Source organism: Triticum aestivum, chromosome 2D (genome assembly GCF_018294505.1).
Source record: "Triticum aestivum cultivar Chinese Spring chromosome 2D, IWGSC CS RefSeq v2.1, whole genome shotgun sequence".
NCBI classification, from domain to species: Eukaryota; Viridiplantae; Streptophyta; class Magnoliopsida; order Poales; family Poaceae; genus Triticum; species Triticum aestivum.
In genome coordinates, this window is record NC_057799.1 from 298,116,229 (window position 1) to 298,132,790 (window position 16,562).

The following is a 16,562-nucleotide window of genomic DNA, read 5'->3' on the forward strand; positions in this document are numbered from 1 at the left end:
TGTCTGCTTGTTTCTTCTTTTAGAATGCTGACAGAATATTGGGGAAGAGTGCCTTATTAAGCAATGGTAAAGGAAGTAATGTAGATAAGGTTCAAGATAGTGACACATCCTTGTTGGTCTCCAACAAAGCTGATAAAACAGCTAAGGAAAACTATCTTGAAGACAGTGACACAACCCCAAAGTCCTGTCTTGGTTTAGTGTTGGAGTTACTGGCCACTACCGCTTGCACAAGCTATTCAAACTCACTGTCTGAATTAGTTCGGTTTCTGAGTCTCAACTGCAAGCTTAAAGACATTGATCAGCTGTGCTACGACAAGAAGCAGAAGGACTGCGGAAGTCCCTGGAGCATTCAGATGCATACTTTCTGGTGCAACAGCAAGCGTTGGAGGATTTTAGCGCCAAACAGGAGAAAGCTAATAAGCTTGCTAAGCTTATTGCCAGCATGGTGGATACCACGATTCTTGAGCTCTTATGAAGTTGTTTCAGTTATGCTCTTGTTTTGCTGCCGCGTTTATTTGCACTAGTGGCTAATTTTGATGGCCAGTGTATGTAATATGCTGCTTTGTTCCCTATATTTGCACTGGTGGCGAACTTTGATGCCCAGTGGATGTAATATGTGTAATAGCGGTAATAGGCTAGCGTTAATTGCTTGCTTATTTATTTCCTTATTGTCTTGTTTAGTTGTTTGCTTGTAGTCACTGCAATTCTTTTTCTGTGTTTTCTAGTAGCCACAATAACCTATTTTTGGAAACTAGGCCAAAATAATCATGGCAACACACAGACTGTTGTAACCATGGGCCTTCTACGGACCGTAGGATCCATAGGCCTTCTATACGGGTCGTAGGTAGGGATGGAAATGGGTAGGGTATGGGTGGGTACAACCTCCTTCTGCCCAAACCCATACCCATAGAAACTTTCTCTACCCACCCACTTCAATACCCATGGGTATAAATTGACGCCCATGCCCATACCCATCGAGTATCCTATACCCAATGGGTACCCGGTGGGTATAATGTGTAATGTTTACATTTTTAAAAGATAAAAAAATGAGTTTAAAAATTAAGTGATGATGGTCGAGCTGTAAAGCACTAACATGACCTCATGTGGGTGGCCTCTTAGAGGCATAAAAGGGAGTATGAGCAGCGGTTCGTGCAAGCCGACGTAGTGGGAGGCGGTGATGGGAATTGGGGATCGCTTGATCGGGAGTTGGAAAGCAGTCCAATATAGAAGAGTCGATAATTCATCTTTTTGAGGAGTCGCATAAGACGTAGGAGTGGTGAACAGGTGATTGCGGGCCTATGAGCTATTGAAGGTTTAAGGAATACAAGATTTAGGGTTGGCCCATAGGAGTTGGATATTAACCCACATGTCATAGGAATTGTTTTCGTTTATTATTATCTTGTGGGTACCCATTGGGTTACCCATGGGCACAAGTTCACACCCATGCCCTACCCATATATTTTACGGGTATGGATGCCCATTACCCGTGGGTACAAAATCTCTTCAAGTCTTGCCCATGCCCGTTGTTTTCGGGTAGGGTACTCACGGGTACCCATACCCGTGGGCAAAACTGCCATCCCTAGTCGTAGGATCCATGGGCCTTCTACGGGCCGTACGATCCATGGGCCTTTTATGGGCCATAGGATCCATGGGCCTTCTATGGGGCGTATCGTCATTTTGCCAATCATGGGCCGTACTATTCGTGGATAATAACGGGACGTTTATTGGCCATATTTGATAACTCTATGAAAACAGCCCCAACGGGTTTTTTCGACATGAAAACGGCCCAACGTATTAACGGGCCACAAACGGGCCGACTGTAACCACGGGCTGAATTTGGCCCACAAGCAGAAAATGACAGTAACGGGCCGTAAGTAACCGAATGCTGGAAATGAGCCCAAGAATAAATGGGCCCTGAGAAGGCCGAAAGATATCATGGGTTGGAAACGGCCCAACGGAATAATGGGCCGTTAATGGGTATAAAGTGATACACTGTTCATTACGGGCCAGTTTTACCACGGGCCGTTAAGGGGCCGAGGGTTACTAAGGGCCTCATATGGGCCGAAAGACGTCATGGGCCATACATGGGCCGGAAGTTAAAATGGGCTGGAATTATATTGGACGGACCAGATGATGCTACTGGGCCTAATTCGGATAGGCCGTAAACGGGCCCTGGGATAGCAGGCTGTAAATGGGCTATATGCGTACAGGCCATTAACAGGCTTGCCGTGGGCCGGCCCGCCACCTTTTGACCAAGTCAAACGGGCCGGCCTTTTCACAAGAATGGGCCTCTATTGGGCCGTGCCATGTGTCGGCGTATCATAGGCGCTTTGGGTCCAATGAGTGGATGACATCTGTCCCAACGGTGAGCCGACACGTGTTTCCTCCAGCCAATGATGATTTTACACGTGGAAAATCCCCATTGGTCGGGGCTGTTAACGGGTTATCGGATCCAAAACCGGAGCCGATAGCTTAACGGTGTTCCGTTACGGTGGATGCCACGTGTTGGTCACCCTTGACTAAAGCACTTCTGTGACGCGCGATTTATCGTCATGGAGGTGGACACTTCCGTGATGATAATTTTTGTAATGTCATGGAACACTTCTACGATAGCACATGTATGACTATCTTGATTCTGTCATAAATTTGTCATGGATGTACCTGCATGACAGAAAACGTGACCTACTATGACAAACACGTATCATCACGGAAGTGTATTTTTTTGTAGTGTAAGTACTATCTGTCTACTATCTGGTTAATCTCGGGTGTCTACTATGAGTTTCATGTTGGGTGCAAACAAACATTAAAGGAGCCATTATCTATATTTTTTAACTAAAGCTATTATCTGCCTGCTATCATTGGTTTTGGGTCTATCCACAGTTTGCTACCTTCACTCTGGATTTGTGCATGCACTCCTTACATAATCTCACTATGTTTTATTCCTATGCATGTCAGTTATTGTACACAATGGAACTGAACATGTAGAGCAAAAGAGACGAGCCTTGCATGGCAATAAAATTTCATGCAGACGTCGCTCCATGGTGGGCGCAAAGGCAGCCCCCCTCCACCCATTTCGGATCGTAATCAAGAGGAAGATAACTGTTCTGAGGGGGATTCAGAAGCAGAAGACCACTCCTATTTACCCCATGAGGTCTTCGCTCTAACTTGGCATGCTGATGTTGGTAATATCATGCATATGGTGCCTTGCATTGCTTACTGTATACATCAAAGATGTCATCTTCTTAGTTTAGACATGCTTTGTGTCAATGCCATCTGTTTAGTTTCTTTATCGTATATGTGAATCATGCCATGCCATCTTGTTTAGCCAGGCATCATATATGTGAATTTTGCAATGCCACCCTGGTTAGCCAGTCATCTTATATGTGAATTATATCATGACATCATTTTTTTTATTACATGTTAAATTTGTCAACAATTTTAGTACATTCAATAACTCTTCCTGTGCATCAGCCATTCGGCACGGTCATGGAAAAAGCTGGAGTGGAAACAAGGTCTTCAGAGCAAACAATGCTATCTGACGAAGCGCATGTCTTGCTCCTCAGAGGAGGATTCAGAGATAGATGACTAGTCCTATTGCCCCCCCCCCGAGGTGCATGCTCTAACTTGGCAGGGTTATGTTGCTCATATCGTGCATATGGTATCTTGCATTGCTATGTCATTTGCTTAGTTTAGACATGATTTGTGTGAATGCCACCTGTTTATGTCTAATTACCATATATGTGAATTATGCAATGCCATCTTGTTGCAAGACATTATATATGTGAATTATGCAATGCTATCTTGTTGCGAGGCATTATATATGTGAATTATGCAATGCCATGCTGTTTAGCCAAGCGTCATATATGTGAATTATATCATGCCGTCCTTTTTTTGTATTTCTCATTGCTTTTGTCGACAATGTTTGTATATTCAACTGCTCTTCCTGTGCATCAGCCATTTGAATTGGCGATGGAGAAATCTGGAGTGAAAACAAGGTCTTCAGAGCAGACAATGCTACCTGCCGAAGCAGATATGTTGCTGGTTACAGATAGCTCTTCAGAGGAGGATTCAGAGGCAGATGACCAGTCCTATTATCCCCCCTGAGGTGTATCCTCAAACTTGGCAGGGTTATATTACTCATATCATGCATATGTTGTATTGCAATGCTTAGTTTTTACATCATATACACGATATTGAATGCCATCTCCTTAGTTGACACATCATATATGCGATTGCCCTCTGCTCACTTCCTTAGTATATAAATCATATATCTGAATTATATCATGCCATGATGTTTACATAGACAGCATGTATCTGAATTATGGCATGCCAACCCATTTTCTAAAGACATAATATAGTTATATCATCTCATCCTGTTTACATAGTCATCATATTTTGAATTATGTCATTTTATCCATGAATTATATCATGCCATCATGTTTCCATCGACAGCATGTTTGTGATTTATGGCATGCCAACCACTTTAATAGACACATCGTATAGTTATATCATGTCATCCTGTTTACATAGTCATCATATTTTTGAAGTATGTCATTCTATCCTATTTAGTTAGCCATCATACATGTGAAATTGTGTCATGCTATCCTGTTTAATTAGCCATCATATATTTGAAATTATGTCCTACTATTCTGTTTGGTTAGACAACATAAATGTGAATTATTTCATGCCCTGTTTTCCTCCCTACTATCCGTTGCACCTGTCTATCTTACAATGTCTGTACATTCAATTACTTTTCTTGTTTATCAGCCATTTCAATTGGAGGGGGTGATGGCAGTATCTGTGGGAGTAAAAACACGGTCTTCAGAAAAGATTGTGCTACATGTCGATGGAGATAGAACCACGGTTGTACTTGCCCAAGAACCAGCCCCACCACACATAACCCAGACTCACGCAGATTGTACCCCTACCCAGTTGGATAGAGAACCAGCTACACCCCTTCGAACCCCAACCCCAGCAGATAGTAACCCAGTTCCCGTTGACACGGCACCGTCTCCACCACAGAGCACCCAAACACGATCAGTTAGTAAGGCAACTGCAGTGCCCAAAGCACGAGGACCACCACTCTGAACCCCAAGTCAACGCTTAAAGCAGAAGAAGAATTGTTCTCAGGTCAGGTTCCATAGCTATGGTTCATACTACTTTGCTCTTGCATCACTATATTTACTCATACCAACTAATTTCAAATTTGAAGGATGCAATTGAAACTCCAATGGCGCAACAGGTATGTTTTAAACCTGTTTCTTTAACGTGTTTGCTGTTGTAACTTGCTCTATGTTGATTTTAGTTTCAATTGAATAAACAGTTATGTTCTCATGCCATGCACATTACAAGTGTTGTTATTGCTGTGTAGTTTCCCACACTTATATTCTGTCTATGCTGCTTTGTCTTAAATAGATATGATTCGAATTGTATCTATCTTGTTTTGGCAACATAAACTAGAATGATATAGACCATACAGTGACCATACTACATAGATATATGTTTGTTTCATGCTGTTATCCTGTCCACCTTACTACTGAACTGGTTTACCAAAATGAGTTTCATATACTACATTGTTAACCTGTGATGTGTTTGTTTGTTTCTCTTTTAGAACGCGGATAAAATATTGGAGAAGAGTACCCCGTTATGCAATGGTAAAGGAAGTAATGCAGATAAGGTTCAAGATAGTGAGACATCCCTGTTGTTCTCCAAGAAAGCTGATAAAAACTATATTCAAGACACTGAGACAACCCCAAAGTCCTGTCTTGATGTAGTGTTCGAGTTACTGGCTACTACTGCTGGCACCAGCTCTTCGAACTCGCTGCCTGAATCAGTTCGGCTTCTTGAGTCTCAACTTCAAGTTGAAAGACATCGATCAGATGTTATGCGACAGGAAGCCGAAGGACTGAGGAAGTCCCTGCAGAATTCAGATACATACTTTCTGGTGCAACAGGAAGTGCTGGATTATTTAAGCGCCAAACAAGAGAAAGTTAATAAGCTTGCTAAGCATCTTGCCAGCATTATGGGTACCCAGGATATTGTTTCTTGAGCTCTTCTGAAGTGGTTTCAGTTCTGGACTTGTTTTGCTGCGGCGTTTATATGCTGCTTTGTTCCCTATATTTGCACTGGTGGCGAACTTTGATGCCCAGTGGATGTAATATGTGTAATAGCCGTGATAGCCTAGCGTAAGTTCCTTGCCTATTTATTTCCTTATTGTCTTGTTTATTTGTTTTCTTGTAGTCAGTGCAGTTCTTTTTCCGCGGTTTGCTAGTGGCCGCAATAACCTATTTTTTAAAACTAGGCCACATTAACCATGGGCTACATATTTACTGTAGTTAACATGGGCCTCCTACGGGCCGCAAAAACAATGGGCCTTCTAAGGGCCGTAGAAACAATGGGCCTTCTACGGGGCGTAGAAATAATGGGCCTTATACGGGCCGTAGACACAATGGGCCTTCTACGGGCCGTATCATCAATGGGCCTTCTACGGCCGTATGATCGGTTGGCCAAACATGGGCCAATAACAGACCACATTATGGCCGTAAATGGGCTAGAGTTGAAATTGTCCGTTCATGGGCCGACCATAACGTGCCGTCGTTAATCGGTTGTATTTGATGATGCTATGAAAACGGCCAAACGTATTAACGGGCCACAAACGAGCCGACTGTAACCACGGGCTGTATTTGGCCCACAAGCAGAAAATGACAGTAACGGGCCGAAAGTAAACGAATGCTGGAAATGAGGCTAAGAATAAATGGTCCCTGAGAAGGCCGAAAGATAACATGGGCTGGAAACGGCCCAACGGAATAATGGGCCATTAATGGGTATAAAGTGATAAACTGTTCATTACGGGCCAGTTTTACCACGGGCCATTAATGGGCCGAGGGTTACTAAGGGCCTCATATGGGCCAAAAGACGTCATGGGCCATACATGGGCCAAAAGTTAAAACGGGCTGGAATTATATTGGACGGCCCAGATGATGCTACTGGGCCTAATTCGGATAGGCCGTAAACGGGCCCTGGGTTAGCAGGCTGTAAATGGGCTATATGCGAACAGGCCATTAACAGGCTTGCCGTGGGCCGGCCCGCCACCTTTTGACCAAGTCAAATGGGCCGGCCTTTTCACAGGAATGGGCCTCTGTTGGGCCGTGCCACATGTCGACGTATCATAGGCGCTTTGGGTCCAATGAGTGGATGACATCTGTCCCAACGGTGAGCCGACACGTGTTTCCTTCAGCCAATGATGATTTTACACGTGGAAAATCCCCATTAGTCGGGGCTGTTAACGGGTTATCGGATCCAAAACCGGACCCGATAGCTTAACGGCGTTCCGTTACGGTGGATGCCACGTGTCGGTCACCCTTGACGAAAGCACTTCTGTGACGCGCGATTTATCGTCATGGAAGTGGACACTTCTGTGATGATAATTTTGGTAATGTCATGGAACACTTCTACGACAGCACAGGTATGACTATCTTGATTTTGTCATAAATTTGTCATGGATGTACATGCATGATAGAAAACGTGACCTACTGTGACAAACACGTATCATCACGGAAGTGTATTTTTTTTGTAGTGAATAGAGCAGGCCAAGCCAGATCAATCTATGGATCGAGGGGGCATGCCCCAACGCGAGAAGACGGCCATCAGGCCTGGCCCGATAGGCACAACCTAACCCGGGCCGAAAACCGCATACGGACGTCATCCGAACTCCATCGTGACGTCGCCCGATACAGAGGCGTCGCACACCCCTTGTGCTTCACCGATAAGGTAATGGAGCACCAGTTCCCAGAAGGGTTTAAACCCGTGAACATTGAATCATACGATGGAACGACAGACCCCACGATATGGATTGAAGATTTCCTTCTCCACATCCACATGGCTCGCGGTGACGATCTCCACGCCATCAAGTACCTCCCACTAAAACTAAAGGGACCAGCATGGCACTGGTTAAACAGCCTCCTAGAAAACTCTATTGGTAGCTGGGAAGATTTGGAAGATGCCTTTAGAGACAACTTCCAAGGCACATATGTCCGGCCTCCGGATGCCGATGACCTTAGTCACATAGTCCAGCAACCCGGAGAGTCAGCCCGGAAGCTCTGGACCAGGTTCTTAATTAAAAAGAACCAAATTGTCGATTGTCCGGACGCCGAAGCCCTCGCAGCCTTTAAACACAGCGTCCGGGACGAGTGGCTCACCTGACACCTCGGCCAAGAAAAACCGAAGTCCATGGCAGCTCTTACCGCACTCATCTTTTGCGCGGGAGAAGATAGCTGGCTAGCTCACAGAAGCAACAGCACCAGCGACCCTGGCACCTCCGAAGCCAGAGACGGCAACGGTAGGCCACGACGCAACAAACATAATCGTCAAAGCAACAATGAAGATATCAAAGATACGGTGGTCAACGCCGGATTCAGTGGCTCTAAACCCGGTCAGCGGAAGAAGCCATTCAAAGGAAACAAAGTTGGTCCATCCAGTTTGGATAGAATACTCGATCGGCCTTGCCAGATTCATGGCACCCCTGACAAGCGTACAAATCATACCAACAGGAATTGTTGGGTCTTTAAACAGGCCGGTAAGCTAAACACCCAACATAAGGGGAAAGGACCGCCTAGCGAGGACGACAATTAAGAGCCTCGCCCACCGAACACAGGGGGACAGAAGAAATTTCCCCGAGGTAAAAACAGTGAACATGATATATGTTACACATATCCCCAAGAGGGAGCGCAAGCATGCGCTAAGGGACGCCTACGCCGTAGAGCCGGCCGCCCCAAAATTCAACCCCTGATCGGCCTGCCTGATCATCTTCGATCACGGAGACCATCCGATCAGTATCCGTCATGGAGGTTCGGCAGCATTGGTCCTCGATCCAATTATCAATGGATTCCATCTCACGCGGGTCCTTATGGACGGCGGCAGCAGTCTTAACCTGCTCTATCAGGACACTGTCTGCAAAATGGGTATTGATCCGTCAAGAATCAAGCCCACTAAAACCACCTTTAAAGGAGTAATACCTGGTGTAGAGGCCCGCTGCATGGGCTCAATAACATTGGAAGTGGTCTTCGGTTCGCTAGAAAACTTCCAAAGCGAAGACTTGATCTTCGACATCGTCCCCTTCTGCAGTGGCTATCATGCACTACTTGGACGAACCGCTTTCGCCCATTTCAATGCAGTCCTGCACTATGCTTACCTAAAGCTTAAGATGCCGGGACCACGCGGCGTCATAACAGCCAATGGAAACATGGAGAGCTCCCTCCAAACTGAGTAGCATACCGCGGCCCTCGTAGCCGAAGTACAGGGTGGCCTTATCAAGCCGAATAATTCATCGTCCATCAAGCCCCCAGACAATGTTAAACGAGTCCGGTCCATTCGGCACGATGACAGCTCGGCAACTCCAGAGCTAGACTAGCAGTTTCGCCTCTGTCGATCGCCACACACATCCGCGGCATTTGTACCACGTGTGCATAATTACACACTCAAAATACCTTGGGCATCGACGGAGGCGCAATACGGATAGGTCTATAGTATGGTTTGACCCTATATGACCTTGACCTTTTTCTTTGATCATTTTTCTCTTTCTTCTTCAATACCACTGGTGCATTAAAACCTAGCTACTCCACGGATGTACAAGGACTCTTTTCGAGCCCGGTTTCATACAAACAATCATGGGTCGTTCCTCTCAAGGAATCTCCCTCAAAGGTGAAAGAGATGAAGACGTGCGGTAGGGTGTGCAAAGGATCTTCAAGACCACCTTTTTCTAGGACCCGTATACAGCTAAATCTGAGAAAAGTTTGATACCTGAACCATAACTCAACCAAACTCACGTGAGCTAGCTTGACACTTGAACCTAAACTAAACCCACGATAGCTCTCTTGACACCCAACCAAAACCAAACTTGCTGGGAATTTTAACCAAACCAAACTAAACCAAGCCTTCAACCATGGGTTGAAACTGTTTACATTAATGGGTTCAGAACCGTTTGATTAAATGGGTTAAGCACTATATTAACAGTCAACCAAAAAACAACAAGCACACTGAACCAACTTACTCCTTCACCCAACTGGAGTTTAACAATGACATCTCAAACTGAATATACATTACAAAGGACTCATATTCAGAATTGAGCATCAAGTCAACCTCTGACGAAATGAAATTAACAAAGAAAAAACACAAGTAACTAGAGCATCAGGAATCCACATCATCTAAACGAAGATGGGCTATCAAATAGACAATCTATGTAACAAGCTTGGCCATGGCTACGGCAGCCGCTAGTAGTCGGCGCAGAAGTTCACATCCTTCATGAAAAAGATCATCACGCTGGCCGCGACACAAGCACCGAGAACATGAGAATGGCCATGACCTGCAAAATAACATGGACATCATTTCACTTAGAAAGCACTTGCTTATCACTGGAAGCCTAGAATATATATCAACCAATATTTAGCACAAAGAAGCACTTCTAGCATATCAGGGTTCAAAGAGCTTCTCTCGTCGCCTAGTATCCTCTTACCACAACTGAAGGCCGATTCAGATGCCACTGTGCTCAAAGGAATTGCAAGAAAGTCACGGGCCATAGATGCCAATATAGGAAACTTTTCGGCATGCCTCTTCGACCAACCCAAGACATCAAAGTCATCACCGACCTTCTCAGATGCTTCTTACAAGTATGCATCAAGCTCAGATTTGTGTACACGTGATCTCCGACAAGACTTGTGTTGGGCAACTCTTCTTCCAACTTCCTTTTCCCTATAATAGGTGATCCAATAGTGGTATTGCCTTGACTAGAAGGTGTCGAGTGTGTAGTGCTTGTCGCTGCAAGTAGCTCATATTCCTTGACATACTTTCTCACCCATTCTAAAGCAATATCCACTTATTTTGTAATCTGCTCCTCGTTGGTAGACAACTTGCAATAGAAGAAATCCAATTAATCTTCTTTCCTCCTTGGATCCAGGAATGTAGCAATGACAAGTGCATGGTTAAACTCATTGCCCTTGCTTTTTCTACGATGGTTAGGATCTGCATTCTCCTTCTCCTCGGGATCCCAATATTTATCGAGCTTCGTTTGCATCACTGCCGCCAATTCCTTCAACACATCAGAGGTCTGACAACCCGGATCTTTCAATGCATGGCAAATAGAAAGCACAACTGGCAGAAACTTATGTGAAGTTGGCTTCCTGTGAGCTGAAACAATCAATGCAAGCTCTTCAAAAGCTTTTAGAAACTCACAAATAGCTTTTGCCTTCTCCCATTCTTCCTCACTTGGAGACTCTATCATCTTTCTATTGGCTTAACTAGTGAGGACAGATTTGTACGTCAATGCTTCTACAAGCATTTTCCAGGTTGAGTTCCATCTGGTTCGTGTATCAACAGAGATGCCTTTCTTTGCACGTAGACCCATCCCACTTGCAATTGTATTGAAATCTTGAAGTCTTGAAGGAGAAGAGTCAATATACTTCAGCAGCTCATGTACCATGTCAATAGCTTCATGGATTATTTGTGTTCCATCCTGAACCAAGATATTAAGAATGTGAGCACAACACCTGACATGCAAATGTTGACCATCAAGGAGCAGATCATGTTTGTGATATTTTATTAACTCCTCACATGCATTAGTATTATTGCTGGCATAATCTAGTGTCAAAGTGAATAATTTGCCCCTTATGCCCCATTCTATTAAGCAACGAACTATTTCTTCTTCTATTGCATAGCCTGTGTGGGGATACTTCACTTCTGCGAAACTTATGGTCTTCTTCTTGTAGTTGAATTCTGCATTGATATAATGGGCGGCGATGCACATGTAGCCCAAGCTGTGATGATGTCCACATGTCAGATGTTAAGCAAATGCGAGAATCCAAATTTTGTAGCTCTGCTTCGATATCTTTCTTCATTCCCTTATACATCTTCACTGCATCATCACGAATTGTGTGACGACCCTTGATTTGAAATGCTGGCTGCATTGAGTCAATCCATGGCTGAAGGTGGGGATCTTCAAACTTAAGAAAGGGGATCTCAACATGGATGCAATACTTGACCATGTGTTCATGACAAACTTTTTCATCAAACACAAACAGACCTTCGGATGGTTTTCTTTTCATGGTCAACAAAAACCTCTTCCTGCAAGCCTCCTGAATTGATCGGCAAGCCTCTACAATATGGGTCGTCAAACTGCTAGTCCCAAACCTGGTGTGAAGTTGCGCTCCACGGTATTTGCACACAGCCTTGAGATCACCATCTACGAGAACCAGATCTACTTCATAATGCTCCCATACCTTGGACCTTCTAGCATGTGGTACTTGACTCGTATTCTCATCCATGGAATCAGCACTCTCCGAACCCTCTGATGTAGACATGCCTCAAATTACTAGTGAGTGAATGTTTTGGATTTCAAATCTCAAAATAGACCAACCAACATCAAGGTTCGATAATCTACATGGCAAGAAATTGACTTCAAATTTTCAGTCCCAAACTCTGAACATGAAAAATATTTTTTCTTAGTTGATAAGGTCCACTAACTAAGTACTTCCTTCTTATCACATTTTTTAAATTAAGATTGTAGTGATCTAGCAATTTCTTCTTGCCTTGATCGTATTGAATCTCTTCATCCCAATTCATGTTTTCCAGAGCTTATGACATACATTTGATAAATACAAACAGGCTTGAATAAATAAACACATGAGAAAATGCCCGGAAAAAATGAGTCAATTAGCCAGCCAAAAAGACACAGGCTCCAGCCAAAAAGGCCATCTAAACGGAGGCTGTCGCTGTGGCAAATTTTTTGCTCCCTGATGCATAACAATCAGTGTAACCTGATGCACACATGCATTATAAAGCTAATCACTACTGGATAAATTTGTAATTGTGAACTAAGCTTTACCATCTAACAATTAAATTGCATATCTTACAGTCTTGCTAATACTGCTTACTGACAAAATTCCATTACAGAATACTCTGTGCTAAGATGATACATGTCCATCATTCAGGGAACTACTGTTATGGATAGATGCAAACTGAAACTGAACCTGAACCGAACATGTACAGAGAACAAATCGAAGTGGTTCTCTGTTGTTGCAGACCTGGTTGCTGCTATTGTTGCTGCAGACGAGGAGGGGACCAGCAGGGGCACCTTGCCGTCGGATGGCAGGAGCACCTTGCGAAGGAGGATCAAGTGGAGGAGCAGGACCTTGCCGCAGGAGGAGCAGAACCTGGTCAACAGAGAAGAAATAGGCCGGTTAGAGAGAGAGAGGGGGAGGGAGGGGGTACCTGCGGACGGAGGGAAGGTGGCGCGGTGAAGATGGCCCGACGACCTCAACACTAGCGGACAGGGAGGGGCGGCGGCACTGATGGGAGGGCCAGCTCGGGGTAGCTCATGGTCGGGATCTGCTGTGCGGAGGAGGGGCCGGCGCCGGAGGGTGACAGTGAGGCAGCGACGCGAGGAAGGGGCGGCGAGGGGGAAGAGACAGGGGGGCGGGCGGGCGGGCGGCGGCGCGGGGGAAAAGACAAGGGCGGCGCGTGGGTTGGGGAGCAGTCAAAGGCAATGAACCAATACAAACGAACCGGGTTGTACCCACAGTTTGTAGCCCATAATACATCAAACGGTTTCAGCCCATAACCAACTAACCCAAACTGGTTTCTCTCCAAACCCAAACCAAACCGAACTTAAGAAAGCCTTAGCCCAATAAAACCTAAACCAATCAAACCCAAAATAAAAAACCAAACCATTTAAACCAGTTTTTCTAAAACCACTCCCATATTTATATATAGCTCTCCCTTATTCACAAATTCCCGGCATGTAAAATAGCCTTGATGCTTATGGCATCCTCCGTAAAAATACTTTTGACGTATCAATCAGACTATAATGGATACAGTTTCGCCCAACCCGGTTCGTTATTGGCTTATTTCCTAATCTGCATTCCCTCTTTACGTCAGATTGGCATATACACCTCGGCACGATTTAAATCGCCAGGGGCTCTACCCTCTAGGACGTCTTCAAAATAGCGCTCCGGCTTGCGGTGGTCCTTGCCTCCGGGCAGACCCTCAACTGCCACGACGGCGGCCTTCATATTCGCCCAGTGCATCTTAACACGTACAAAGGCCATACGCGCACCTTCTATGCACGTCGAGCACTTCACAGCCTCAACTCGAGGCAAGGCGTTGCCGAGCCGCTTGACCAGGCCGAAGTAGCTGCTAGGAATGGGTCCAGCTGGCCATAGCCGGACTATGATGTCCTTCTTGGCCAAACCAGACATCCTATGCAGCTCCGCCAGCTGCATCATCTGGTTGTTTAGCAGCGCTGGTCGCTCCGGCGCCAGATACTGCGACCAGAAGAGCTTCTCCGTCGTGTTCCCTTCTTGGGCCCGGATATACTGGGCGGCGTCGGCAGCACTCCTTGGGAGATCCGCAAAGGCGTCTGGAGCACTCCATAGTCGATTTAGCAAAGCATATCTCCGACCACCAAATATACTCTGCAAAAGAAAAGGCTTACCAGCCGCTATTTGTTCGGCTTGCTTGATCTCCTCGCAAGCCGCCCGGGACTCGGTCCGCGCCTCCTTGGCCTCTTGGAGAGCCTTGGCGAGTTCGGCTGCCTGGGCCTTATTCTGCTCCTCCAAGTACTCGCACTTGTCGGCGGCGTCCTCGAGCTCTTGCTCCACCTCGGTCACCCTCTCCTCATACTGGCGGCGGGCGACCTGTTCGGCCTTTAAATCCGTAGCCGCTTTGTCTGCAGCTGCTTTACTTGCCTTCGCCTCCTCCTTGGCTTCGGCAAGGGCACTTTTAAGGGTCTCGACCTCGGTCGCGCTGCCTACAATTATACACATAGCAGCACATGAGCTTAAACTCTGAGTTTGCATTACAATTCAGGCTTGTAAGGGACCTTTTAAAAGCATACCTTGTGCCTCATCAAACCGCTTGTTAATGCGGTCGATCTCATCATCAGCTAGCTTCAGCTTCCGCTTGAGTTCCGAAACTTTAGCGGCCTGGGCGGAAGCCGCTAACAGTGAAGCATGTTTATCAAAATAGACAAGTATGTTATCTCCGGCGAATATTTGATCCTCTGTCCGGTCCCTTTTTCAAAAAGCCGAACAGAGTCTCAGGGGCTACTATCTATACACAAGCATATTTTTTGCACATGCAAAAGCGGCTAAGAATATTACATTGCACACCTCAAAGCCTGTTAACAGGCTGGTGAAAGCTTCGTTCAGCCCGCTTTATGCAGACTGAACTTCCTCAACCACCGTACCCATCAGAGTATGGTGCTCCTCCACGACGGAAGCACGTCGAAGTGCTTCCCTCAAAGTGTTCGGCGCCTCCGGATTGATGGAGGTCGCCGGTGGATTCGGCACTCCCCCTCCTTTAAAGGGGGCTGCTCGGTCGATTCCGAAGCCGTGTGGGTCTCCGGAGTGATATTCGGCTAGGGGCCGGACTGGTCCGGGCCCCCGTCGTCAGTTTCCATGGGGGTTGTGCCCCCCATGTTCTCGGCAGCCGAGGCATTACCCTCTGCTGCCGTTTCAGCGGCCTTCCGCACCTATCCCTGGCCCGGAGAGGTCCTTCGGGATAACACCTCGGTGTCATTCGCGGCATGTGGTGGAGAGGCTCGCGGAGGCGTTTCGCTCTCCATCATCTCCGGCACCAAAGAATTCCCCGAAGACGATGATTGTTGGGGGAGATCACGGGCCAGACTGAAATACATAAACAATATGTTATCCTACAATTTGTAAAAGGCCGGATATATGTATAGTATCTTTGAATACTTATGATTCGGCTGGGGCTTCGCCCTGGGGTGCCACTTGGGGATGGCTTCGGCATCCGAGTCCGAGCCATCCGAGAGGGATATCTTCCCCCTTTTGGACACCTCCGCCTCTAGGTCAGCGGAGGCCGCCTCTTCTTCTTCTTCTCCTTGAGGGGAGAATTTCTCTCTTCCTCTTCCTCGTCTTCGTCTTCATCTCCCTGTGGGAGGAGGGAGCTTTGGTATCTCCGGACACAGCATCCGAAGTACCTTTATGGCGGAGGCCACCTTTGGCCTCCTTGCCCTTCTTCTTGGCCTTCTTCTCTGGCGCCTGGTACGGCGCCGGGACCAGCATCCTCACTAGCAGAGGATCAGCTGGGTTTTCAGGTAGCGGAGCCGGACACTTGATCCGCTCCGCCTTCTTTGTCCAGCCTTGATCAAAGGATGGAATTCTCAGCATACCCCTTTTGAGTTGCGAACTAAGTTATGTTCGGAGATCAAAATACTTACTGGGGTGGCTAGTTGAGCGCAGTCCAGGCCGATGTCATCGGTCGTCTCCGACCACGACTTCTGGGCCTTGAAAAGCAGCTTCCAGATCACTTTGTGCGTCGTGCCAAAGAATCACTATAGGGTCCACGGCCCTTCCGGATTGAACTCCCACATGTGGAGAGGCCGGCGTTGGCAGGGAAGGGTCCGACGGAATAGAATCACCTGGATCACGTCAGGGAGGCTGGTGTTCTTTTCTATCATCTTTTTGATGCGCTTTTGCAGCATCAACACCTCGCCGGTTGACCCCCAGTCAAGACCCTTGTTGATCCACGGCGCGAGCCGCATCGGGGGT